A 26,658-nucleotide genomic window follows, 5' to 3' on the forward strand; every position below is an offset into this window, starting at 1 on the left:
TGCAGGCAACATGATGCTATATGTAGAAAATCCAAAATATTCCATCAAAAATATCTAAACTGGTATACAAATTCAGTAAAGTTGCAGAGTGCAAAATCAACATAAAGAATTGTGTTCTAATTCTATACACCAATAATGAAACAGCAGAAAGAGAAATCATGGAATCGATCCCATTTACAATGGGATCCCAAAAGATCTAGGCACTAAAACCAAAAAGATACCTAGGAATAAACCTAACCAAAGAGGTAAAATATCTGCACTCTGAAAACTATAATACACTTATAAAATAAAATGAAGGTCACATGCAACGACACACATACACACACACACACACACACACACACACACACACACACACACACAAAGGGAAAAACCTTTATTGATCCTGAATTGGAAGAACAAATATTGTAAAAATATCTACACTACCCAAAGCGATCACCATATTTAATGTAAATACTATCAAATACCACCAGAATTTTTCAGAGAGAAAGAACAAACATTGCTAAAATTTTATGGTACCACAAAAGACCTGGAATAGCAAAAACAATCTTGAAAATAAAAAGAAAATCTGGAGACATCACAATTCGAGATGTCAAGTGATATTGCAAAGCTGTAATGATCAAGACTCTATGGTATTGTCATAAAAACAGACACATAGAACAATGGAAAATAAAAGGAAACACAGAAATGGACCCACAATTTATATGGCCAACTAAACTTCAACAAAGCAGGAAAGAATACCCAATGGGGAAAAAAAGACAGTCTCTTGTACAAATGGTGTTGGGAAAATTGGAAAGCAACTGGCAAAAGAAGAAAACTGCCCACTCTGTTACAGCATACACAAAAATAAATTCAAAATGGATGAAAGACTTAAATATTAGAGAGGAAATCATTAAAATCCTATAGGAGGGGGCACCTGGGTGGCTCAGTCGGTTGAGCTTCCGACTTCAGCTCAGGTCATGATCTCACGGTCTGTGAGTTCGAGCCCCGCGTCGGGCTCTGTGCTGACAGCTCAGAGCCTGGAACCTGCTTCAGATTCTGTGTCTCCCTCTCTCTCTGACCCTCCCCTGTTCATGCTCTGTCTCTCTCTGTCTCAAAAATAAATAAACTTTTAAAAAAATCCTATCGGAGAACACAGGCAGTAGCATCTTTGACATTAGCCATTGCAACTTCTTACTAGATATGTCTTCAGAGACAAGGGAAACAAAAGTAAAAAAAAAAACAAAACAAACTATTGGAACATTATCAAGTTAAAAAAAACTTCTGCTCAATGAAGAAAAATGAAGAAAACAAAAAGGCAACCTTCAGACATGGGGGAAATATTTGCAAATGACATATCCGGTAAAGGGTTATCATCTAAAATAGAACTTATCAACCTCAACAACCAAGAAAAATAATAATTCTGTTAAAAATGGGCAAACAATATAAATATATATATATTTTTTTCCAAAAAATACAAATCAAAACTACAATGAGTAGTCAGACCAGTCAGAATGACAAAAGTAACACAGGAAACAACAGATGTTCACAAGGATGTGAAGAAAGGGGAACCCTCTTACACTGTTAGCGGAATGCAAACTTGTGAAAGCACTCTGGAAGATAGTGTGGAGCTTTGTCAGAAAGTTGAAAATAGAACTAGCATACAATCCAGCCATTGCATTACTACGTATTTACCCAACAGATACAAAAATACTGACTTGAAGGGATTCATGCACCTGATATGTATATAAACATTATTTACAACAACGAAATTATGCAAATAGCTCAAATTCCCATTGACTGATGAACGGATAATGAGATGTGAAATATATATATATATATATATATATATATATATATATATATATATAATGGAATATTACTTGGCAGTAAAAAAGAATGAAATCTTTGCCATTTGGAAAGTGGCAGATGTAGCTATTAGATCCTTATGCAATGTGAAATAAGTCAGAGAGAGACAAAAAACATATGATTTCACTCATATGTGGAATTTAAGAAATAAAACAAATGAATATAGAGTGTGGGGGAGAGAAAGACAAATCATAAAACAGACCTTTAAGTAGAGAACAAACTAAGGGTTCCTGGAAGGGAGATCAGAGGGCAGATGAATTAAATGAGTGGTGCTGGTTGCGATGAGGAATAAGTTATCATTCACTAAATTCTACTCCTGAAACCAATATTACACTGTATTTCAACTAACTGGAATCTAAATAAAGATGTGAAATAAATTTAAAAAAAATAGTGTTTCCATCTTGGGAGGTAAATACCCAGTGGTGCATTTCTGGATCATATTGTATTTCAATTTTTACATTTTTGCAAAAACTCCATACTGTTTTCTACAGTGATTACACCAGTTTACATTTCCACCAACAATGCATGAGAGTCCCCTTTCCTCTACATCCTCATCACTATGTGTTATTTCTTGTCTTTTGGAAACTTGCTATTCCAACAGGTGCAGGTGATATCTCATTGTGTTTTTGATTTGCAATTTGTTTATGATTAGTGATTTTGACCATATTGTCATGTGTATGTTGACCAACTGTTTTTTTTTTTCCTTTGGAAAAATGTCTATTCAGATCCTCTGCCCATTTTTTAATAAGTTTTTTATTCGTTTTGTTGGTGTTATATAAATTCTTCACGTATTTGCATATTAACCCCTTATTGGATATATTATTTGTAAATATCTTCTCCCATTCATGGGTTTGCCTTTATATTTTGTTAATGGGTTCCTTTTCTGTTGAAAAGTTTTATATCTTAGTGTAGTCCCAATAGTTTATTTTTGTTATTGTTTCTCTTGCCTGAGGCGACAAGTTCATAAATATGATGCTAATAGTAGTATCCTAGAGATTACCACGTATGTTTTCTTTTAGAATTTTATGATTTCAGGTCTCACATTTAGGTCTTCAATCCATGTGTATTGTATTTTTGTGTGTAGTGAAAGAAAGTGGCTCAGCTTCATTCTTTCCCATGTACCTGTCCAGTTTTCTCAATGCCACTTATTGGAAAGATTTGTTTTCCCATTATATATTCTCACCTTATTTGTCATAGTTTGACTATGTAAATGTGGGTTTATTTCTGTGTTCTGTATCCTATTCCACTGAGCTATTTTTGTGTCATTACTATACTGTCGTGATTAATGCAGTTTGTAGTCTATCATTAAATCTGTGATTATGATTCCATCAACTTTGTTCTTCTTTACCAAGTTTCATTAGCTAATCAAGGTTTGTGTGTGTGTGTGTGTGTGTGTGTGTGTGTGTGTGTGATTACATATAAGTTTTAGTATTATTTGTTCAAGTTCTCTTAAAAGGTGTTATTGGTATTTTGATGGAATTGTACTGAACCTGTGGGTTGTGGGTTGCTTTACGTAGGATGGACATCTAAAGATGTAAATTCTTCCAATAAATGATATTGGCATATTTTTTCCATTTGTTTGTGTCATTTGCAGTTTGAATGTCCTTTGTTAATTTTCTTTCTCTTTCCTCCTTTCTCTCTCTCTCTCTCTCTCTCTCTCTCTCTCTTTCTTTCTTTCCTTCTTTCTTTTGCTTGCTCTTGCTTTCTTGCTTTCTTGTCTAATTGTGGCAGCTAGGATTTCAGTACTACTATATTGAATGAAAGTGGTGACACTGGATATCCTTGTCTTCTTCCTGATCTTAGAGGGAAAGCTTTCAATTTTTGATATTTATGTATGATGCTAGATTGAATTTTTAATATATCACAGTTATTAGGTTGAGTTATTTTCCTTCTAAACCCATTTGTTGAGAGTTATCAGGATGGAAGGTTGTAATTTGGCAAATCCTTTTCTGCCTCATTGAGATAATCATGTTTTTTTTAATCCTTTCTCTTATTGATGGAATTTATCAAATTGATTGGTTTGTGAACAGTGAAATACCTTTACCTCCATGGAATAAATCCTACTTGATCAGGGTTAGCAATATTTTTTAATGTATTTTTGAATTTGGTTTGCTAATATTTTTGTTTTGAAGTTTTTCATGCATGTTCATCAGATATTTGCCTGTAGTTTCCTCTCTGTCTCCTTTCTCTCTCTCTCTCCTCTCTCTCTCTCTCTGTCTCTCTCTCTCTCTTTTTGGTCATATCTTTGGTTTTGGTATTGTGGTAATGCTGTCCTCATAGAATGAATTTGGAAGTTTTCTTTCCTATTCTATTTTTTGGAATACTTGGAGAGGAATAAGTATTAATGCTTCTTTAGATGTCCGGTAGAATTTACCTGTGAAGCAATTTAGTCTTGCACGTTTGTTTGTTAAAAGTTTTTAAATTACTAATTCAATTTCAGTATTACTCAGTAGATTGTTCACATTTTCTATTTTTTTTTCCTGGTTGCGTTTTGGAAGATTGTATTTTTCTAGGAATTTAGCTATTTTTTAAAGTTGTCTAATGTTTGCATATATTTTTTAAAATATTTTCTTAAAATTCTTTGTATACCTGTTGTGTTGATTTTTTCTCTTTTATTTTTATGTATTTATCTTCTATTTTTTTTCCTTGATGATCCTGGCTATAGATTTACGAATTTTGTTTACCTTTTCAAAGAATTAGCTCTTGGTTTCATTATTATCAATTTTTGTCTCTATTTCATTTCTTTCTGCTCTAATCTTTATTTCTTTTTTTCTAGTAGAATTTTGTCATACTTTCCTTTTCTAGCTCATTTAGAAGTTAGGTAACTTTGTTTTTTTGAGAATGCACAGCTGGCATCACAATTGGGAAAGGCTGGAAGTTCTTCCTCTAAGATTGGAACAAGACAAGTATGTCCATTCTCCAGATTTTTAGAATATAATATTGGAAATTCTATGCAGAGATTTAAAGAAGAAAAATCAATAACATCTAAATTAGAAAAAAAAGGAAAATCATCATTATTTGACAATGAAATAAAACTACATAGATGACCCTAAAGCCTACACACACACACACACACACACACACACACACACACACACACACACAAATCAACCAACCAAACATAAACAATTAGAAGTATCAATTAAATTCAGTAAAGATGGAAGGTATAAAACCAATATAAATAAATAAGATTCATTTCTATACACTAATCATTAACTATCAGAAAGAAAAATTAAGAAAACAATCATTTAGAATTGAATCAAAAAGAGTAAAATGCCAAAAAAATGTAAATACCTAGAAATAAATTTAACCAAGGACATGAAATACCTATATTCCGAAAACTATAAGACATTGATGAAAGAAGTTGAAGGAGACACAAATAAATATAAATATGTATATAGTGCTCTTGAATTGGAAGTATTAATGTTGTTAAATGTCCATTGTATATAACAATCTAGGGATTCAATGTAATCCCAAAGTAGCAATATTTTTATTCACAGAACTAGAAAAAAACATTCTTAAAAATTTTTTGGAACCACACACACACACACACACACACACACACACACACACCAAAAAACAAAAACAAAAACAAAAAATGAATAGCTAAAACAATTTTTTTCTTTTCTTTCCACGTTTTCTGTTAAATACAAATTAGTGAACATACAGAGTAAATTTAGTTCACAAGTGAAGTTTAGTGACTGAACACTTACACTCAACACCCTATAATCATCACAACTAGTGCCCTCCTAAATCCCCATCATCTATTGTTGCCCACCATTGGATGTTTTTAACAGGCAAGAATCTGTTTCTTGGTGTTTTTCTCTTTACGCCTTCGTATTCATTTGTTATTTCTTAAATTCCACATATGAGTGAATTCATATGATATTTGTCTTTCACAGACAGAAAGATATAGATAGATATAGATTATATATATAGATATAGATATAGATATAGATATAGATGTAGATATAGATGATATAGATATAGATATAGATATAGATATAGATATAGATATAGATATAGATATAGATATAGATACAGATATATGCATTTTTATACTCTTTGGGTAAATACCTAGTAGTGCAATTGCTGGATGTTAGGGTAGGGTAGTTCTCTTTTAACTTTTTCAGGAACCTCCATATTGTTCTCCAGAGTGACTGGTCCAGTTTGAAGAACCACGAAAGTGTAAGAGACTTCCCCTTTCTCCTCATCCTCACCAACACCTGTTGTTTCCTGTGTTGTTAAGTTTAGCTACTCTGACTGGTATGAGGAGATATCTCATTGTTTTGAATTGTATTTCCCTGATGATGAGTGATGTTGAGCATCTTTTCATGTATCATTTGGTCATCTGTATGTGTTCTTTGGAAAAATGTCTTTTAATACCTTGTGCCCATATTCTAAATGAATTTTTGATTTGTGAGTTTGAGCTTTATAGACTCTTTATATATATTTTTTGATACTAACCCTTTATAAGATATGTTATTTGCAAAGAGGTTACTGCCTATTTCCTCCTCTAGGATTTTAATGATTTCCTCTCTAACATTTATGTCTTTCATCCATTTTTAATTTACTTTCAAATGGATGGTGTATGGTGGAACAAAGGGGACCACTTTCCTTCTTTGCTCATTGTTTTACAGTTTTTCCAACACCATTTTTACAAGTGATTGTCTTTAATTCACTGGATATTCTTTCCTGCTTTGTCTAAGTTTAGTTCATCATATAGTTGTGGGTCTATTACTGGGTTATCTGTTCTGTTCTATTGATCTATTGGCTTCTGTTGGTGCCAGTACCATACTGTATTGATCACCACAGCTTTGTAAGATAACTTGAAACCTGGAATTGCAATGCCTCCAGCTTTGCTTTTCTTTTTCAAGATTGCTTGGTCTATTGGGGCACTTTGTGGTTCCATACAAATGCTAGGATTATTTGTTCTAGCTCTATGAAAAATGTGGGTAGTATTTTGATAGGGATTGCTTTACATGTGCAGATTGCTTTAGGTGGCATAGACATTTTAACATTATTTTTTCCTTCAATCTATGAGCATAGATTTTTATTTCCATCTCCTCTTTGTGTTCTCTTCAATTTATTTCATCAGAATTTTATACTTTTCAGTGTACAGATGATTTACCTCTTTAGCAGATTTATTTCTAGGTATTTTATAATGTTGGGTGCAATAGAAATAGGATTGATTCTTTAATTTGTCTTTAGCTGCTTCATTTTTGTTATGTTAATAATACAACTGATTTCTATACATTGTGTATCCTTTGACTTTACAGGATTACTGTATTAGTTATAGTAATATTTTGGTGGAGAATTTTGAAATTTCTGTAACATGAAATCTGCAAATAGTGTAAGTTTGACATCTGCCTTATGTATTTAGATTCTTTTTTTTTTTTTTTTTGTATTGTCTGATTGCTGATGCTAGGACTTCCAGTATTATGTTAAGTAACAGTGATGAGAGTCAATATCCTTGTCTTGTTCTTGACCATAGATAATATATGGCTTTTTTGTTATTTTTGTTGTTGCTTATGTATGTTCTCTCTATACCTATCTTGTTGAGGTTTTTTAAATCAAGAGTTTATACTTTGATAAATGTTTTTTTTTCCCAAATCCATTGAGAGAATCATATATGTAATTCCTTTCTTTTATTGAGGTACTGTATCACATTGATTGATTTGTGAATATTGTAGCATCCTTGTACCACAGGAATAAATACCACTTGGTCTCTGTTAATGGTTGTTTGATATAGTGTTTGATTCCATTTTCTGGTGTTTTCTTGAGAATTTTTGCATCCATGTTCATTAGGGATATTTGCCTGTAGTTCTCCCCTTTTTTTAGTGGATACTTCATCTGATTTTGGTGTCAGGGTAATGCTGACCTCATAGAATGAATTTGAGAGGTTTTTTTTCCAATTAGTAATTTTTGGAATAGTATGAGAAGAATGGGTATTAATTCTTCTTTAACTGTTTAAGCCATCTGCCCCTGTCAAGCCATCTGCCCCTGGGCTTTTGTTTGTGGGTAGAATTTTTATTAGGAATTTAATGTCTTTGCTGGTTATTCATCTGTTCAAGTTTTCTCTTTCTTCCTGTTTCTGTCTTAGTAGGTTATATGTTTTTTGGGTTTTATCCACTTCTTCCTAGTTGTCCAATTCACTGGAATATATATTTTTCATAATATGCTGTCATACTTGTTTGTGTTTCTGTAGTGTTGGTTGATATCTCTCCTCTCATTTATCATTTCATTTACTTGTATTCTTTCTCTTATCTTTTTGATACGTCTGGCTATGTGTTTATCAATTTTATTAGTAGTAGTAGTAGTAGTAGTAGTAGTAGTATTTGTAGATCCTGCTCCTGGTTTCATTGATCTCTTCTACTGTTTTGTTTGTTTGTTTCTGTATCATTTATTTCCGTTTAAATTTTCATTACTACTTTCCTTCTGTTGGCTTTAGGCTTTGTTTTCCTTTTTTTTTTTCCTTTTTTTCTTTTTGGCCACTTTAAGTGTAAGGTTAGGTTTTTTATTTGAGATGTTTCTTCCTTCTTGAGGTAGGTATTGTTCTACACTTCCTTTGGAACCATATTTGCCATATCCTTAAAGTTGTGGAGCATTGTGTTTTTATTTTCATTTCTTTCCACGTATTTTTCTTTCTATTTTGATTTCCTTTTGGACCCATTCATTCTTTAAAACCACGTTCTTCAACCTCCATATATTTGTGGTCTTTCCACTGTGTGTGTGTGTGTGTGTGTGTGTGTGTGTGTGTGTGTGTGTGTTTACTTCAAGTCTCATAGCATTGGGGTCAGAAAAGATGCACAGGAGTGATCTCAATCATGTTGTCCTCCTGATGCCTGATTTGTGAACTATTCTGGGGAATATCCCATGTGCACTTGAAAAAAAAAATGTATATTGTGCTCCTCTAGGATGAAATGCTCTGCATATATCTGTTAAGCCCATCTGGTCCAGTGTGTCATTCAAAACCATTGTTTCCTTATTGATTAATCTGCTTGGGTGTTTTGTCCCTTGAAGTAAGTGGGGTGTTAAAGCCCCCTACTATTACTGTTTTTTTTAACTAAGAGGTTCCTTTATATTTATTTTTTTTACAAATATAATTTATTGTCAAATTGGCTTACATACAACACCAAGTGCTCATCCCAACAAGTGCCATCCTCAATGTCCATTACCCATTTACCCTCTCCCCACCTTCTCATCTGCCCTCAGTTTGTTCTGTGTATTTAAGAGTCTCTTGTGGTTTGCTTACCTCCCTCTCTGTAACTATTTTTCCCCATCCCATTCCCATAGTCTTCTGTTAAAGTTCCCAAGATCCACATATGAGTGAAAACATGTGATATCTGTCCTTCTCTGACTGACTTATTTCACTCAGTATAATACCTTCCAGTCCCATGCATATTGCTAAAAATGGCATGATTTCATTCTTTATCATTGCTAAGTAGTATTCCATTGTATATGTAAACCGCATTCTGTTTATCCATTCATCTCTTGATGGATATTTATGCTCTTTCCATAATTTGGCCACAAACATTAGGGTATGCGTGGCCCTATGCATCAGCACTCCTGTATCCCTTGGGTAAATTCTTAGTAGTGACAGTTCTGGGTCATAGGATAGATCTATTTTTAATTTTTTGAGGAACCTCCACAGTGTTTTCCAGAGCAGCTACACAAGTTTGCATTCTCTCTTACAATTCAAGAGGATTCCCATTTCTCCACACCCTCACAAACATCTGTAGCTTCCTGATTTGTTCATTTTAGCCACTCTGACCCATGTGAGGTGGTATCTCAGTGTGGCTTTAATTTGTATTTCCCTGATGATGAGTGACGTTGAGCATCTTTTCATGTGTGTGCTGGCCATCTGGATGTCTTCTTTGGAAAAGTATCTATTCATGTCTTCTGCCCATTTATTCACTGGATTATTTGTTTTTTGGGTGTGGAGTTTGATAAGTTCCTTATAGATTTTGTATACTAACCCTTTATCTGATATGCCTTTGCAAATATCTTTTCCTATTTCGTAGTTTCCCTTTTACTTTTTGATTTGATCCTTTTGCAGTGCAGAATCTTTTTTATCTTCATGAGGTCCCAATAGTTCATTTTTACATTTAATCCCCTCATCTTTGGAGATGTGTCGAGTAAGAAATTGCTGTTGCTGAAGTCAAAGAGGTTGTTGCCTGTTTTCTTTTCTTGGCTATTGATGGTTTCTTGTCTCACATTTAGGTCTTTCATCCAATTTGAGTTTGTTTGTGTATGGTGTAAGAAAGTGGTCCAGTTTCGGGGCGCCTGGGTGGCTCAGTCGGTTAAGGGGCTGACTTCGGCTCAGGTCACGATCTCGCGGTCCGTGAGTTCGAGCCCCGCGTCGGACTCTGTGCTGACAGCTCAGAGCCTGGAGCCTGCTTCAGATTCTGTGTCTCCCTCTCTCTCTGCCCCTCCCCTGTTCATGCTCTGTCTCTTTCTGTCTCAAAAATAAATAAACATTAAAAAAAATTAAAAAAAAAAAGTAAGTGGTCCAGTTTCATCCTTCTGTGTGTTGCTGTCCAGTTCTCACAGCACCATTTGCTAAAAAGACTGTATTTCTTCCCATTGGATGCTCTTTCCTGCTTTGGCAAGATTAGTCATACATTTTTGGGTCCAATTCTGGGATCTCTATTCTATTCCATTGGTCTATGTGTTTTTGTGCCAATATCATACTGCCTTGATGATTGCAACTTTGTAGTCAAGGTTAAAGTCTGGGATTGTGATGCCTCCTTCTTTGGTTTTCTTCTTCAATATTACTTTGGCTATCTGGGTCTTTTCTGGTTCCATACAAATTTTGGGAGTGTTCATTCTAGCTTCGAGAAGAATGCTGGTGCAATTTTGATTGGGATTGTATTGAATGTGTAGATTGCTTAGGTAGTATTGACATTTTAATAATATTTATTCTTCTAACCCATGAGCATGAAATTTTCATCAATTTCTTTTGGTTCTCTTCGATTTTATTCATAAGACTTAAAAAGTTTTCAGCATACAGGACTTTTACATTTTTGTTTAGGTTTATTCCTAGGTATTTTATGGTTCTTGATTCAATTGTAAATAAGATCAGTTTCTTTAATTCTCTTTCTATTGCTTCGTTATTGATGTATAAAAATGCAACTGATTTCTGTACATTGATTTTGTACCCTGAGACTTTGCTGAATTCCTGTATCAGTTCCTGGTATAGAGTATAATGTGGTCTGCAAAAAGTGAAAGTTTTACATCATCTTTGCCAATTTTTATGCCTTTATTTTCTTTTGTTGTCTGATTGTTGATGATCGGACTTCTCACATTGTGTTAAGCAACAGTGATGACAGTGGACATCCCTGACGTGTTCCTGATCTCAGGGTAAGCTCTCCGTTTTTTCCCAATAAGGATAATATTAGCTGTGGGATTTTCATATTTTTTTATGTTTAAGTATGTTTCTTCTATTCTGATTTTTTGAGGGGTTTTATTAAGAAGGGATGTTGTATTTTGCCAAAATTTTTTTCTGCGTCTATTAACAGGATTATATGGTTCTTATCCTTTCTTTTATTAATGTGGTCTATCACATTGATTGATTTTTGAATATTAAACCAGCCCTGCAGCCCAGGAATGCAACCCATTTTATCATGGTGAATAATTCTTTTTTTATACTGTTGACTTTGATTTGCTAGTATCTTGTTGAGAATTTTTGCATGTATGTTCATTAGAGATATTGGTCTGTATTTCTCTTTTTATGTGTGGTGTCTGTCTGGTTGAGGAATCAAGATAATGCTGGCTTCATAGAATGAGTCCAGAAGTTTTCTTTCCATTTCTGTTTTTTGAAACAACTTGAGTAGGGTAGGAATAATTTGCTTTAAAGTTCTGATAGAATTCCCCAGGGAAAGCCATCTGGCCCAGGATTTTCTTTGTCAGGAAATATTTTGACAACTCATTCAATTTCTTCACTAGGTATGGGTCTGTTCAAATTTTCTATTTCTTCCCATTTAAGTTTTGATAGTGTGTGGGTGTCTCAGAATTTGTCCATTTCTTTCAGGTTGTCCTGTTTGTTGGCATATGATTTTTCATAGTATTCTCTGATAAATGCTTGTATTTATGAGAAATTGGTTGTGATAAATTCATAATTTTATCTATTTAGGTCCTCTCTCTCCTTTTTGAGAAGGCTGGCTAGGGGTTTATCAATTTTCTTTATTATTTAAAAAAAAACACAACTCTTTAGTTTCATTGATCTGTTCTACTGTTTTTGTTTGTTTGTTTTTGTTTTTGTTTTGTTTTGTTTGGGGTTGGGGGAATTCTATATTGTTTATTTCTGCTCTGATCTTTATTATTTCTCTTCTTCTGTTGGCTTTGGGGCTCTTTGTTGTTCTGCTTCTAGTTCTTTTATGTGTGCTGTTAGATTTTGCTTTTGGGATTTTCTTATTTCTTGAGATAGGCCTGGATTGAAATATATTTTTCTGTTAGGACTGCCTTTGCTGCATCCCAAAGGGTTTGGCTTGTTGTGTTTTCATTTTCATTTGTTTCCATATATTTTTTAAATTTCTTCTTTAATTTCCAAATTTAGACTTCTTTAATTCCAAACTTTTTCCTGTGGTTGATTTCAAGTTTGATAGCATTGTGATCTGAAGTGTCCACAGTATGATATCAATTCTTTTGTATTTATGAGGGCTGTTTTGTGACCCAGTATGTGATGTATCTTGGAGAATGTTCTGTGTGCACTGGAGAAAAATGTATATTCTGATGTTTTAGAAAGAAAATACTAAATATATCTGTAAAGTCCATCTGGCCCAGTGTATCATTCAGGGATATTGTTTCTTTACGGATTTTCTGTCTAGATGATCTGTCCATTGTTGTAAGTGGAGTATTACAGTCCCCTGCAACTACCACATTCTTACCAATAAGATTGTTTATGTTTGTGATTGTTTTATATATTTGGGTGTTCCTGAATTTTGTGCATAGACATGTATACTTTTAGCCCCTCTTGATGGCTAGGCCCTGTGATGATTATATAATGCCTTTCTTCATCTCTTTTTACACTCTTCAGTTTAAAATCTATTTTGTCTGATATAAATATGGCTACTCCAGCTTTCTTTAGACTTCCAGTAGCTTGATAGATGGTCTCTATCCAGTCACTTTCAATCTCATGGTGTCCTCAGGTCTTAAAATGGGTCTCTTGTAGACAGCAAATAGATGAGTCTGTTTTTTTTTTTTTTTAATCCATTCTCATACCCTGTGTCTTTTGATTCAAGCATTTAATTCATTTACATTCAGTGTTATTATAGAAAAATATGGGTTTAGATTCATTGTATTATTTGTAGGTTTCATGGTTGTAGTGATATCTCTGGTCCTTTGTAGTCTTTGCAACACTCAGAGAATCCCCCTTATTATCTTTTGTAAGGCTGGTTTAGTGGTGATGGATTCCTTCAGTTTTTGGGAAATCCTTTATATCTCCTTCTATTCCGAATGACATGCTTGCTGGATAAAGGATTCTTGGTTGCATATTTTTCCTATTCATCACATTGAAAATTTCCTGCCACTCTTTTCTGGATTACCAAATTTCAGCAGATAGGTCTGCTACTATCCTTATGTGTCTACTCTTGTAGGTTAAGGCCTGTTTATCCCTAACTGCTTTCAGAATATTCTGTCTTTGTATTTTTCCTGTTTCACTATGATACATCATGCAGAATATCGATTCAGGTTACTTCTGAAGGTAATTCTCTGTGACTCCTGGATTTCAATGTCTGTGTCTTTACCCAGATTTGGGAAGTTCTCAGCTATGATTTCTTCAAGCAAACCGTTGGCCCCTTTCTTTCTCTTCTTCTGGAACTCCTATGATATGGATATTGTTCTGTTTCTTTCTTTCAACTTCAACTTTTTTTCCATAATTTTATCTTATTTTTCACCTATTCTTCCCTCTGTCTCTTCAATTTTCACTGTGACCCCCTCTAGTTTATTTTTTACCTCATTAGAGCATTTTTAAATTTGTCATGACTATGTTTTTTAGTTCCTTGATCTTTGCAGCAATAGATTCTTTGTTGTCTTCTATGCTTTTTTCAAGCCTAGCGATTAATCTTATGACTATTATTCTAACTTATTGGTCAGTTATATTGTGTATATATTTAGCTTTCATTTCTTCCTGGAATTTCTTTTGAGGATAATTCTTCCATTTCATCATTTTGGTTAGTTTTCTGTCTCTTATGTGTTTGAAAACTTTGTCATATGTCCTGCACCTGTGAGCACTACTATATTAAAGTGTGGTCATATACTGTTTCAGGTCATGGCCCTTCAGGAGATGTTTTTTGAAGTGTGTTACTTGCTCTCTGTTGTTGTGACTCTGGTTGCATTATCTCCCTAATTGTTTTGATGTTTTGTATCTTCCACCAGGTGTGCTTTGATTTGTTCCTTGAAGTAGACCTGGAAAGGAAAACAAACAAACAAACAAACAAAAAAAACAACAGAAAAAAAATAAGCAAAGACACAAACAAACAAACACCCAAAAACAAACAAACAAACAAAAAAAACCTAGAAACACAAGCTACAAGTAAACAACAGAGTGGAGGTGGTGCTGATGGAAGAGGCTTTATCCCATACAAAGAGAGAAGTGACAGGGCGGGGAAAAAGAAAAAAAAGTGACCAGACACAGAAACCATACAGCTTAATACAGAGAGAGAGAGAAAGGAAAATAAAGATGGAGGCAGGGAAAAAGAAAAGAAAAGAAAAGAAAATTGTCCAGACAGGGAAACTATATGGCTTAATCCAGAGAGAAGAAAGGAGAATAAAGAAGGAGGTGTGGAACATGTATCAAGAGAATGTATTAAATATTTCTGCTTAAACAAACCAGCAACCTGAGTAAGCAATTAGAGGAAGGAAGAGATAAGTAGGAGAAAAGGAAGGAAGAATATATCTATATAATAAGAATTGTCCAAGAATTAAATGAGGCAATGCAACAGCACTGGTCTGGAAGAGGGCCTGTGTGGTTCCTCAATGTCAATCCCCCTCCAGTAGATATGCAGTTACCAGATGCTGAGGGGGTTGATTTGGTGTAGGTGGGTCCTACCACCACTGTGAGCCCTGAAGTCCCACCTTGGTGGTGGGGGGAGACAAATGCATCACCCCAGTCTTTCCTCCATGGACCAGGTGTCCCAAACCACTCTGATCAAGCCATCCTCCCTGTGCCTGGGTGCTAACAAGGTGGTTTGTCTTGCTACACTGACTCCCGTCCTCTGGTGTAAGCCTAGAATTCAAATTCTCACTCCATATGCCCAATGTATTGGGGGAGTGCCACCTCATGCTTCCTGATATATGGTCCCTGGATAGCAGAAACAGGCTGACTTTGTCCTATCCCACAACACACCAGGGAAGGGATCACTTTCTCTTTCTGTAGACTGTACTCCTGACTTAGCCACAAAGCCCAGGGCTGGCTCCTCCCCTCCCCAGGTGAGCAATCCGGGATGCTCACCCCAGTCTGGAGAAAGCTCTGTAGTTAGAGATTGGATCTTTGTCTATCCCAGTCTGTGATCTTTCTCTTGTGCATATACAGTCCTATGCTTCTCCAGCCTTTCTTTCTCTTCCTTTGTCTCTCCACAGAAGGAGATCACTCCTGACATTCGTTTTATCTCTCCCAGTTCTCAACCACCCCCCTATGGCCCATTAGGTTGTCTCAGTGAGTGCCTGAAAGTGACTGTCTCTTTGACTCCTGGACTCTCAGAGTTCAAAGTACTTTAACTTCTATACAGCTTTGTTTGAGAGATGCGGGAACATCGGGTCCCCCTATATCTCCACCATATTGACCAACCCCTCTTATGTTTGTTATTAATTATTTCATATATTCAGGTGCTTCCATGTTGGTGGCATAAATATTTACAAGTTTGAGATCTACTTGTTGGATAGGCCATTTTATTTTGATATAGTATCCTTTTTCATCTCTTGTTACTGTCTTTGGTTTAAAGTCTACTGTTTGAGATAAGTATTGCTATTCTGGCTTTCTTTTGACATTGATTTGCATGATAAATGTTTCTCTCTATTCTTTACCATTCAATCTGCAGACGTTGTGAGGTCTAGAATGAGTCTTTTATAGGCAGCATATAGAAGGGTCTTGTTTTTGTTTTATTTTGGTTTTGTTTTTGTTCTTTTCTGATACTGTACATCTTCTGATAGAAGCATTTAGTTTACTTCCATTCAGAGTAAGTATATATACATGTATTTAGTGTTATTATATTACTTGTTTTGTTGTCATGCTGGTATGTTTTCTCCTTTCTTTTTTATCTTTGTCATTTTTGTCTTTCCTTCCCACTCAAACAGTTCCCTTCATATTGCATGCAGGACTGGTTTAGTGGACATAAGATCCTTTAGATTTTTGTTTCTCTTGAAAAGTTTTTATCCCATATGTTATATGTGATAGCCTAGTTGGACACAGTATTCTAGCTGAAGATTTTCCCCTTTCAGGACATTGGCTATATCAAACCATTCTGTCTGACCAAGTTTCTGTGTAGAGATCTGCAGTGAACCTTGTAGCTCTTCCCTTGTAATGTCAGGAATTATTTTCTTTCTTGCTTTTGGATCTTTGCTCATTATCAGAATATTTTGCCCACTGAACTACAATATTTTTGGTTTTGGCCAGCTTTTGTTGATTTCTACGCTAGTATTCTATACCTCCTACATTTACATGGCTGTTTCTCTCACCAAATTTGGGAAGCTTTTGTCTATTATTTACTCAAACAAACCTTATATCCCCTTTTAGTCTCTTATCCTGTGACTCCTCTGATAAAAATTTTGTGTTTCATGGATTCATTGAGTATCCTAAGTCCATTCTCATGATTCATAATTCTTCTTTCTCTCTCTTGTTGAAGTTCATAGTTTCCCTTATTCTATATTGTTAACCACTTATTTGTTAATCTGCTTCTTCTATTCTTGTGTCCATTGCATTCAGAATGTTTCAAATCTCAATTATTGCATTTTTCACTTCTGACTAATTTTTTGTTTGTTTGTTTACCTCTTTTATCTCTTTAAAGATATAAAGGGTCTCTTTTATCTCTTTAATGAGATAAAGACTTTATGGGCCTCCTTAAAATCTTCCAATTTTTTTCAAGCCCGCCTAGAATCTTATGATGGCTGCTTTAAATTATCCTTCAGGAATAGTACCTTTATAGGTTTTACTTAGATCTCTGATTTGATATTATATTTTTGTGTCATAACAGATGATTTCTCAGTCCTGGAATTTTCTCTAAATCTCTGACTTTCAGTGATTCTAGGAATGCCTGTTACATTTACTGCTACTGAGAGTAGTTGCTTTATGAGGGGTCATATAGTGTCCAGGACCTGATGCTTTAGGGAGTCTCTCTGGAGTGACCTACATATACTCTGCTCCTGTGTTTTGGCTGCACTATCATTTATGGCATTCAGCTTGAGAGGTAGACTTTGCCTGACTTGGAAGTATTTGGACCTTTGCCAGAGTGTGTCTAATTTTATCTAGGTATGCTCTGGTCTGCTTGTTAAATAAGAACTGATGTGACTTCAACTACGACTGAAGCTTTGCCTAACACTGATTGTGAGACATGGTTGGGCAGAATTTCTGCTTGTCCTCTGAAGAAGAAGCTTGTCTAGCTGGGACTGAGGCACACTTGACAGATGAGGGGAATAGTGGCTGAACACAGTGGGGAGGACTTGGTGTAAGCAGGGTAGGCAGCCAGTCTCAGCACTGTGGATTTACTAAATGTTGTTCTGTGTTTATGCTGAAAGGTGGGGGATTGAAACATCAACAACCAAATCCTTTATCTCCAGTGAGGGGTTATTGCATTGTTGTTCTCAGAGAAGCACTGTCAGAAGAGCAAAGAAGCTTCCCCTGTGTGTCTCCAGTGTTGGTGTGTTTCAGATCCTCATCTTCATGCTGTTTGCCTCTAAGTTGTTTGCCTGACTTTTAGCCAGGAGCATTGCAGTGCTCTCTGGCCTCTTTCTCAACCAGGCCACTGACTTTTAAATCTCCAGACTTTAAGCCTGTTGGAAAAAAAAAAAAAAAAAAAAACCTCAAGGATATCAGTCCCTCTGTTTGTCCCAGCCAATGGCTTTGAGGAAGCCTCCTCCTTGTGCATTCCCCTGTGTTTTCCTTGCTCTCATGTCTTTCTCTGCAACCAGGACTCTCTCCCCTCCCCAGCACCTAGGGTCCATGTGTCTCTAAACCATATCTCTGCATTTGCTACTTTCCTTGATGTGTCCTCTTTTCTCCATCAAGGGTGGGCTTTTTCTATCAGTCCTCAGTTTGATTTCTTGGGTATTCAGAATGATTTGACAGTTCTCTAGTGTGTTTGAGAAAGGAGAAAAGCCTGGGAACCTCCTATTATGCAGCCTTCTTAGCTCTGAAGCAGGCAAACTTGATAAAGAAGGAAAAGCTGAAGGTATCACTCTCCTGTTTTAAAGTATAATATAAAGCTACCATAATGAAAACAGTACTTTTACTGGCACTAAAGTAGACAAATAGATAGATCAATACAGCAAAATAGAAAACCCAAAAACAATTCCACACTTATGCGATCAATTATTCAATGACAAAGAAGGCAAGAATATACAATGGGGAAAATACCCTTTCAATACTTGATGTTGAGAAGACTATACACAGATACTTACAAAATAATGAAATTTGACCATTTTCACACCATAGGCTAAAGTAAACTGATAAATGGTAAAACATGTAAATGTAAGATCTAAATCATAATCCTCTTAGAAGAAAACATAAGCAGTAAATTCCTTGACAACAGTCTGAACAATAATTATTTAAACTGATTCTTCAGGCAAGGAGAGAAAAAAAAAACAAAAAAACCTGTTAAGACTGTCCCAAAATAAATGTTTTTTTTTCCCAAGCAAAGGAAACAATTAACAGAACGAAAACTTAGTGAATGGAAATATATATTCCAATCATTTATCTGATAAGAGACTAATATCCAAAATATATAATAAAATCATGTGATTCAATAACAAAAACTCAAAGAGCCCAGTTAAAAAATGTGCAAAATATATGACTAGAATTTTACAAAAAAAAGACATACATATGGCCCACAGTCACAGGAAAATATGCTAAACATCACTAACCATTGAGTAAGTATGTATCAAAATCACATACTGATATAATCTAACACCTGTCTCAATGGCAAGTATCAAAAAGGAAACAATACATGGCAAAGGCATGGAAAGGGAATACTGTGAACTGTCAGTGGCAATATAAATTATTGCACCAATTATTGAAAACAGTTTGGGTTTCCTTAAAAAAATAAAAATAGAATTACTGTATTGTCTGGTACCTCCAGTACTAGGCATTTATCTGAAGAAAATGAAAACACTAACTCAAAAAGGCATTCACTCTCTTATGTTTATCACAACATTGCTTACATAACAAAGATATGGAAGTAACATATTATCCAATGAGACTTGAATGGATAAAGATAACATAGTAATTTTGTGTACATATATAATGGAAATTTACTTAACCATAAAAAAAAATAAGACCTTGCCATTTAAGACAGCATGGGTATGTTTAGATGGTACTATGCTAAATGAAGTAAATCAAAAGAAGAAAATCAAATACCCTATGGTTTCACTTACATGTGGAATATAAATATCAAAACAAACTATTAAACAAAACAAAGTAGAAACCATTATGAAATATGGAAAGCAAACTGATAGTTGTTATAGGGGATGTGGTGGGGATGAAACAGGTAAAGGCAATTAAAAGTTTTCATTCTCCAGGTACAAAAGAAATAAAGCATGGATATGTAATATACCCCATATGGAATGTATTCAATTGTACTGTATAAATTTTGGATTGCAATATATAATAAATAGACTCATTTTGCCTATGATTTAATAAAATATATAAGTATAGAAACACTGTGTTTTATACCAGAAACTAATAAAGTACATCATATCAATTATTCTTCCATTAAAAAATAAAAATCTTCCTGGGTGAATAAAGGTTTAAGATATTCACATTTTGCACTCTCCTAAGGATAGGTATGAGATACAGAAATATATACTTTACTCTCATTCTCTTTGAGTGACTTCATATGTTGTAGACTCTAAGTCTAAACACTTCTCTCTTGGCCAGCAAGAGAGTGGTACACAGGATGAAAAGCGAGAGATGGCTAATGTCAGGAAAAGATGCGAGCCCCAAATAAGGGTCCTTGCTCCATTTTCATTAGGATCAGAAGGCTTACAAACATGGTGATGGACGTGCACAAAGAGACAATGAAACTGTGAACATTAACTTAGGGACATGCAGGAAACGGAGTCTTGAAGATATTCTGGGCTAGGGGTTTGCATTAATACAAAACAAAATCTTGGTGCCGGTCAGTCAGGAAGAAGGTTAGAGGACCACCCCTGTTTATCCTAGCTAGCTTAGGGGATGAGACAGGTAGGACACATGATCTCAGGGTTAATAAATGCACCTTTTCTTTTCTTAAGCATCTCCACTCAGGAAAGCTTCATCTGCAGTGCAGTGCAGCTGTGTATAGCACAATTTCCCTATTTACTTAAGTTGGTCCTTCCCTCCTGTGGAAGCAGCTTTCTGCTATCATACTACATTGGGGGGAGTTTTTGCCCTGAATTCTTAACCTTGCTTACCTTATATACCTTTGTATTGTGGCCTTTTGTCCCTCACTCTATTCTGGGTGTTTTTGCATCTGCCTCTCTATCCTGGCATCCTAATCTTGTTTACCCAAACTCGGGTGTGAGCACCCTATGGCTTTGTATTTCTTTATGCCTTATTAACCCATTGGTATAAGCCCAGGGAGTTTCTAAGCTTATTCCCCACAGTTCCTTTTTTTGTTTCTTTGTTTGTTTTTCTTGGTTCTTCTAGTTTTGTATTTGAGAACCATTATAATGAGCTCCTGGTTCTTCCTTTGCTTTTGGGTGGCCTGAAGAGTAATTCTGCAAAGACATAAAAGGAGGCATAGTAAAAGCATTCTACTACTCAGAGTTATTCAGAATTTGAGATGGGTGCTAGCCATAAGTGAGAAAGGATTTAGGTCACACCACATTTCCCAGGAATCAGCCCATTCATTTTTAAGCTGATCCTCTGCATATTGTAGCTGTTGGCTCAATGTCATATCTAAATTTCTATATTGTCGAAAGGTGGGAAGAAAAGACACTGGGAAGGTGTGTCTGGACAGCATCCCAAGACTGGAAATGATTATAAGGAATTCCAGTCACACAAATATGCTGGTAGTTAGGGTCATAGGGCAGTTTAGAGTGGAGAAACAAAGCTTCCTGTTCCTTTCTAATAAATTACACTGTAGCCTCAAGAGCCTTGAGGGCGGCCAAGTCTTGTTTATTAATGGGGATCTGGCTTAATAAATTCTGTGGTAGTGTTGACCATGAATTTATTAAGGACATTGGCTGTATGGATAGTATGATGTAAGCTGACTCAAGATGCAGAGGCAGAGGCGATAATGCCTACTGCTGCTGCTAGGATGCCCATGATTAACAGGCCAATTTTTTTTTTTTTTTTTTTTTTTTTTGCCATACAGCAGAGTGCCAGTGTTGAATAACCTTGGAATGAGCACCTAGTCCTGATGGATGCATATAGATATCAGAGCTATTAATAGGAACCCAGGCTGAGATGCGCTAAGTACTAATAAGGAGGAGATATTTAATTGGGTGATAGTATTATTACTTACACAAGACACAAACCAGCCTTGGGAAGTAGAGATATTATAATTATTTCCAAGTTGCCAGATCTGTAAGGTGGAGGTAGTAAAGAGAATGTAGAGAGAAGGGACACAAATAGTGGTCCATTGTACAGGGAGGCCCAAGTTAGGTTAACATGCCGTTTTACATAAATGTCACCATGGCTAATAGTACAAGTGAAGAGGGGAAGACCTAGCATCCAAAGATTAACAAGCCAAGATTCTTTAATTTTACTTTATAAGCAGAAATTATAGGGTCAGACAAACCTCCAACTTTTCAAAAAATACTCTCCTTACTAAACTGGTAAAAGGATATGGTCTTATTAGAATATTTTGTTTCAAGATGTCCTCTAGGACCCATGTCAATAATAGTCCAATTTCCCCAGTAAAGATTATGATCAGTCTCTCCATAGCAGTTTGTCCGAGGAATAATGTTCCAGGGGTGGTCTGAATACTTGAGACTAGAGCAAGCTACAACATTAGGAGTGTGAGATATGTTTTTTGTTGAGGTATACCAAAACTTGCAGCTGAGAAAAAGGTTATAATATCTGGGCTTGTAGAGGTTTTGGGCTGTACATGTAAAAGCTAGTTGGTTTTTAGTTTAAGGAAAGCAGATAAGTTGTTGAGTTTAAAAACACACATAGGAGGTGCTGAAGTAAGCCACCATTGAGGTCTTAGCATGTCAAGCCAATGCTTTTGTTCAGCTTGGAAGGGAGGGTTAAGATTGGCTCCTCCCATGAACTCAGGGTCATTTTTGCTAATAGGAATATCCTGGTCTAAGAGTGTTAGGCTATCAAATATAGGTGGGTTAAGGAGATGAGCCCAATATGAATATGGAGCTTGGCATGGACAAAAGAGGGCAAGGAATATCATCAGAGTTACCCATATTGAATTTCTGTCAATGATGGAGATCATGGCTATCAGGTGCGAGTCAGGGGTGTATGCAGTACCATTGTGTTGTAAGAGATGCTGGCCTGTTTAGACAGGTGTTTAAGGCTGCCCCATATTATATCAGGAGCAAGGACTTGCTTTTGTGGAGTGGTTTCAGGATGAGGAGTCCATGAAGAGGCTTCTTCCATCTTGAAGAAGAGGGCCAGTGACTGCTCACTCAGTCATTCTCTGGAAGTCTTGGTTCATTGGAACATATCCTAGGGGTCTCCACCCTGCCACAGTATGGCTTCACCAACTGACAGGGGATCCACAGTGGTTCGGAATCTGAAAGAACACAAACATACCCTCAACTCCAGGTGAGAAGTTTAGTGGGCCCAGACCATGTGCACCCCCCTTCAGGGCTCTTGTACAACACCATAGGGTGAGAGGGCTTATCTTATTTTGAAGAATATCACTCAGCTACAGTTAGTCCTTGAGGATTAAGATTTTTAAAGTTAAGAGTAATCATAGTATAATTAAGAAGGAGCTGAGGTTGTAATGCAAACAACCAGGGGTATCTCCCCCTTTTTGTTTTATGTAACATGTTTTTGAGCATAATATATGCTCATTTTAAAATTGTTTCACTTTGTGGATTATAAGGAATAGGTAATTCTAACCAAGGTTTAAGTAAAGCAACTTAAAAGGATGTGTTGTCCTGTTGTTTTACCCTTCTAATTAAAATTATATTCATTTTCTTATTTACTTATTTATTTATTACCATTAACAAAAATGTATTTTTTCTCTGGTTGTCATAGGATGCATTAATTTTATTTAAGTTCAACAGTAACTTACTTATTGATCATTGGCAATTGAAGGAGGGGGCTAAAGGGCCAAAGTCAAGGTCTATCCCCCTGTTTTCTCAACAATGCCCACATAAATATGTTTCATCCATGTGGACATCCATTTGTGGCATACAGTGGACTAAGTTTAGTAAAATGGCTCCCATGTATCTTAGTAAAAGCTCTTCATATATCATCCATCCCTCACATGCCATAGGCACCCATTCCTCTGCTAAACAGGAACAACACAAATGTGGAAGACTGAGGCTGGCAACCTCATTTTGATGAGTATTGTCCTTATTTTACCAGCCTTTGGAAAAAAAAAGGAGGCGGAATTATAATTGTAACCCTGTGTACTTCTAAAATCCATTTGTTTTAACCTTAGTCCTTCCTGTCCATACATAAAATTTATTTTTAAATATTTTTCTTTACAAACATTCTACAACTTTTCTTTGCATTTAGATTTTGTCCCAAGACATTTTTCTCCAAGTAACCAGTCTCATTTAGGGCAAAATTACTTTCTTTTACCTTCAACAAAAATATAGTTCCATTTCTTATATTTTTCTTTCATATCTCCTACTTTTCTAGATACAGAGTTGCTTTTCTTATTTTTATCAGTTTTAACTACATTTAGCAGAATTTTAACTGTTTGAAACCTTAGTCTCTACTGAAAACTAAGAAGTGATCAATTGTGAATTGTCTGTTACATCAGAAAAAAAATAGGTGGTAAACTTATGAATCCTTTAAACATAAAGCATGAATTTAAACATTTATTTATTTATTTATTTATTTATTTATTTATTTATTTATTTTAAGAAGTCAGAAACATAAATCCATGTTTAGTAGGCAAAGCTTTATCATTCCATTTGATTTGGAAGAGATCTACATGTCCAACGAACTCAATTCAATTTATCATTTATTTAAAATGTTAAAGGTTTAGGTCACCAAAGACACTGAAAGCTATCTTGACAAATACCTATGAAAACTATGAGGCAAACAAAGTTAACCATTATTTTAAGTTATCCTTTTGTTAATAAATTGGAAGAGAGATAACATGAGCTTATTTGAACTTAAGTAAACCTTAGTAGAATAAAGTTTTATAATTTGAAAGACATGCCTATATTAATAATATTTCATCTATGTCCCCTTAAAAGTTTACCACTGTTAATATTTTCCCATGGAACCAGTGAAGAAATCTAAAATTTAAGGGGATATTTTTTTTTGCTTTTTGATAGCCTCGGGAGAAGGAGTTGATGCCCTCTGAGGTATTGAAGAGATGAGCAGATACCAATTTTTGTTTTGTTTTGTTTTGTTTTGTTTTGCTTTGTTTTGTTTTGTTTTCCACTAGTGGAATTAGACAGTATATGTCAGGCCAGAGAAGACTGGGAAGTTCCCAGAAACAAAAGGAGTTTTGGCAGCTGCTTAGGAATATTCCTTAAAATTTCCATTCCAAGTTACAGTAGGCAGAGACAATTGGCTCTATTCATCAGTCTTTAATTCAGGAAATGAATGAGAGAAAGGCCCTTAGATATAATTAGAGTAACCAGAGAGTATAGGGAGAAACGGTGAGAGAGAGGGAGAGAGTTAGAGTCTCCTATATTAGGGATAGCCTGTGTAAAATACACTGCACTATTTCAGCGCATTGCTTTACTGATAATAATTGGAGCTGGGCTTGCTACCTTGGTTGGGAATACTGCCTCGTGTCAGACAATTGTTCAAAAGACACCAGAATAGCAGCAGCAAAGTTCTGCACAGCACAAGCCACACAAGCATCATGAAATTCCTGAGCAAAGACAGCATATTGGGCTGGAATCAGGATGATTTTCACGAGACAGCCCCAGCAACAGACACACTTGGAATAAGTGCCACAAATAGTTTCCAAAATACCTATCGTAAAAGGGATATGAAGGCGGTAGAGTTGAACTGCTTTCTGTAATTCCTTTACTGTTTGGAAGGGCAAGCTTTCATGGACATATTGTCCATTTTGCCTCACAACAGGAAACAGCCGGGATTCACAGGCCTTATGGACTTTTTTAAGGCACTTTTGCATTGGGGTAAGGACCTTATCAGAGTCGATTGATGAAGTTTTTTGAGGCTCGATGTCGTCCCACCCTTTGGGGGGAGGAGGAGTATCTGTTGGCTGTAAAGGTGCCAGAGGCACTGCCTGATTATAGGTGGGCCAAGGTTTTCCATTCATCTTAGATAACTCTATATCTTCATATACGTTGTCTGAGCTCAAGGGGAGAAGGCAGTGCAGATGACGGACCAAGTGAGGTTTACTTCAGGGGGGCATTAGCTCCTTAAGAATGCCTGGCCTTTAATGTTTTCCCTACTCATTCCCACACATCAAAATCATAAGTTCCTGGTTTACGGAACCAAGGGCAATTTTGTTGGACAGCCAGCAATAATTTAAGGAGAGCCTTATAGTTTGAGTCATCCTTGCTGTCTCTCATAGTGACTGAAGAATTCAAATATAGAGCTTTTGTTCAGAGGCTAGGGAGTCAAGAGCTAGGGAGTTTCCTATGGGAGATCTTTCAGAGAGTTCTGCAACAGAGAATCCTAATATAGTTTCACTTTATCTCTTACCTCAGCAGGTAGAGACTATACCAGATGTGTTTTTTTTTTTTCTTGGAGCTTCTTTTTTTTTAATTTTTAATGTTTCTTTATTTTTGAGAGAGAGAGAGAGATAAAGAGAGAGAGAGCAGTGGAGGGGCATAGAGAGAGGGAGACACAGAATCCCAAGCAGGCTCCAGGCTCTGAGATGTCAGCACAGAGCCTAATGTGGGACTTGAACCACAAACTGTGAGATCATGAACTGAGCTGAAGTCTGATGCTTAACTGACTGAGCCACCCAGGTTCCCCTTTTTCTTGGAGCTTCTTACCTGTTTCATGGCATCCCACACTCCTTGTGTCTCACCTCCTGACCATGTTGGCTCCTTGCCCACATTGGCCAGTAGTCCCCCTTTCCTTCTATCATGTTGGGATCACCATCTGTCGTAGGTTCTAAGTCTAACATTCTCTCTTAGCCAGCAAGAGAGCGGGGTGAAGGATGAAAAGTGAGAGATAGATAATGTCCTGGAAAAGACAAGAGCCCCAAATAAGGGTCCTTCCTCCATTTTCATTAGGATCAAGAGGCTTACAAACATGTTGATGGATGTGCACAAAGAGACAAGGAAACTGTGAACATTAACTTGGGGACATGAGGGAAAGGGACTGGAAGGTATTCAGGGTTAGGAGTTTGGGTTAATACAAAACAAAATCCTGGTTTCAGGAAGTCAGACGGTTGGTTGTTTACAGCAGACATGAGGCACCACCTCTGTTTATCTTAGTTAGCTTAGGGGATGAGACAGGTAGGACATGTGATCTCAGGGTTAACAAGGCACCTTTTCTTTTGTTAATCACCTATGCTTCATCCACAGTGCAGCGCAGTGGTC

General features: G+C 35.9%; 1 protein-coding gene across 3 annotated transcripts in view; it reads left to right on the forward strand.

The window, feature by feature from the left end:
• Positions 1-26,658, forward strand: part of LOC132681763 (butyrophilin subfamily 1 member A1-like) — a 97,908-nt gene that overhangs the window by 43,374 nt on the left and 27,876 nt on the right. The gene's annotated exons all lie outside the window — the stretch shown is intronic.

This window comes from Panthera onca, chromosome A1 (assembly GCF_046562875.1).
Source record: "Panthera onca isolate mPanOnc1 chromosome A1, mPanOnc1 haplotype 2, whole genome shotgun sequence".
NCBI lineage: Eukaryota > Metazoa > Chordata > Mammalia > Carnivora > Felidae > Panthera > Panthera onca.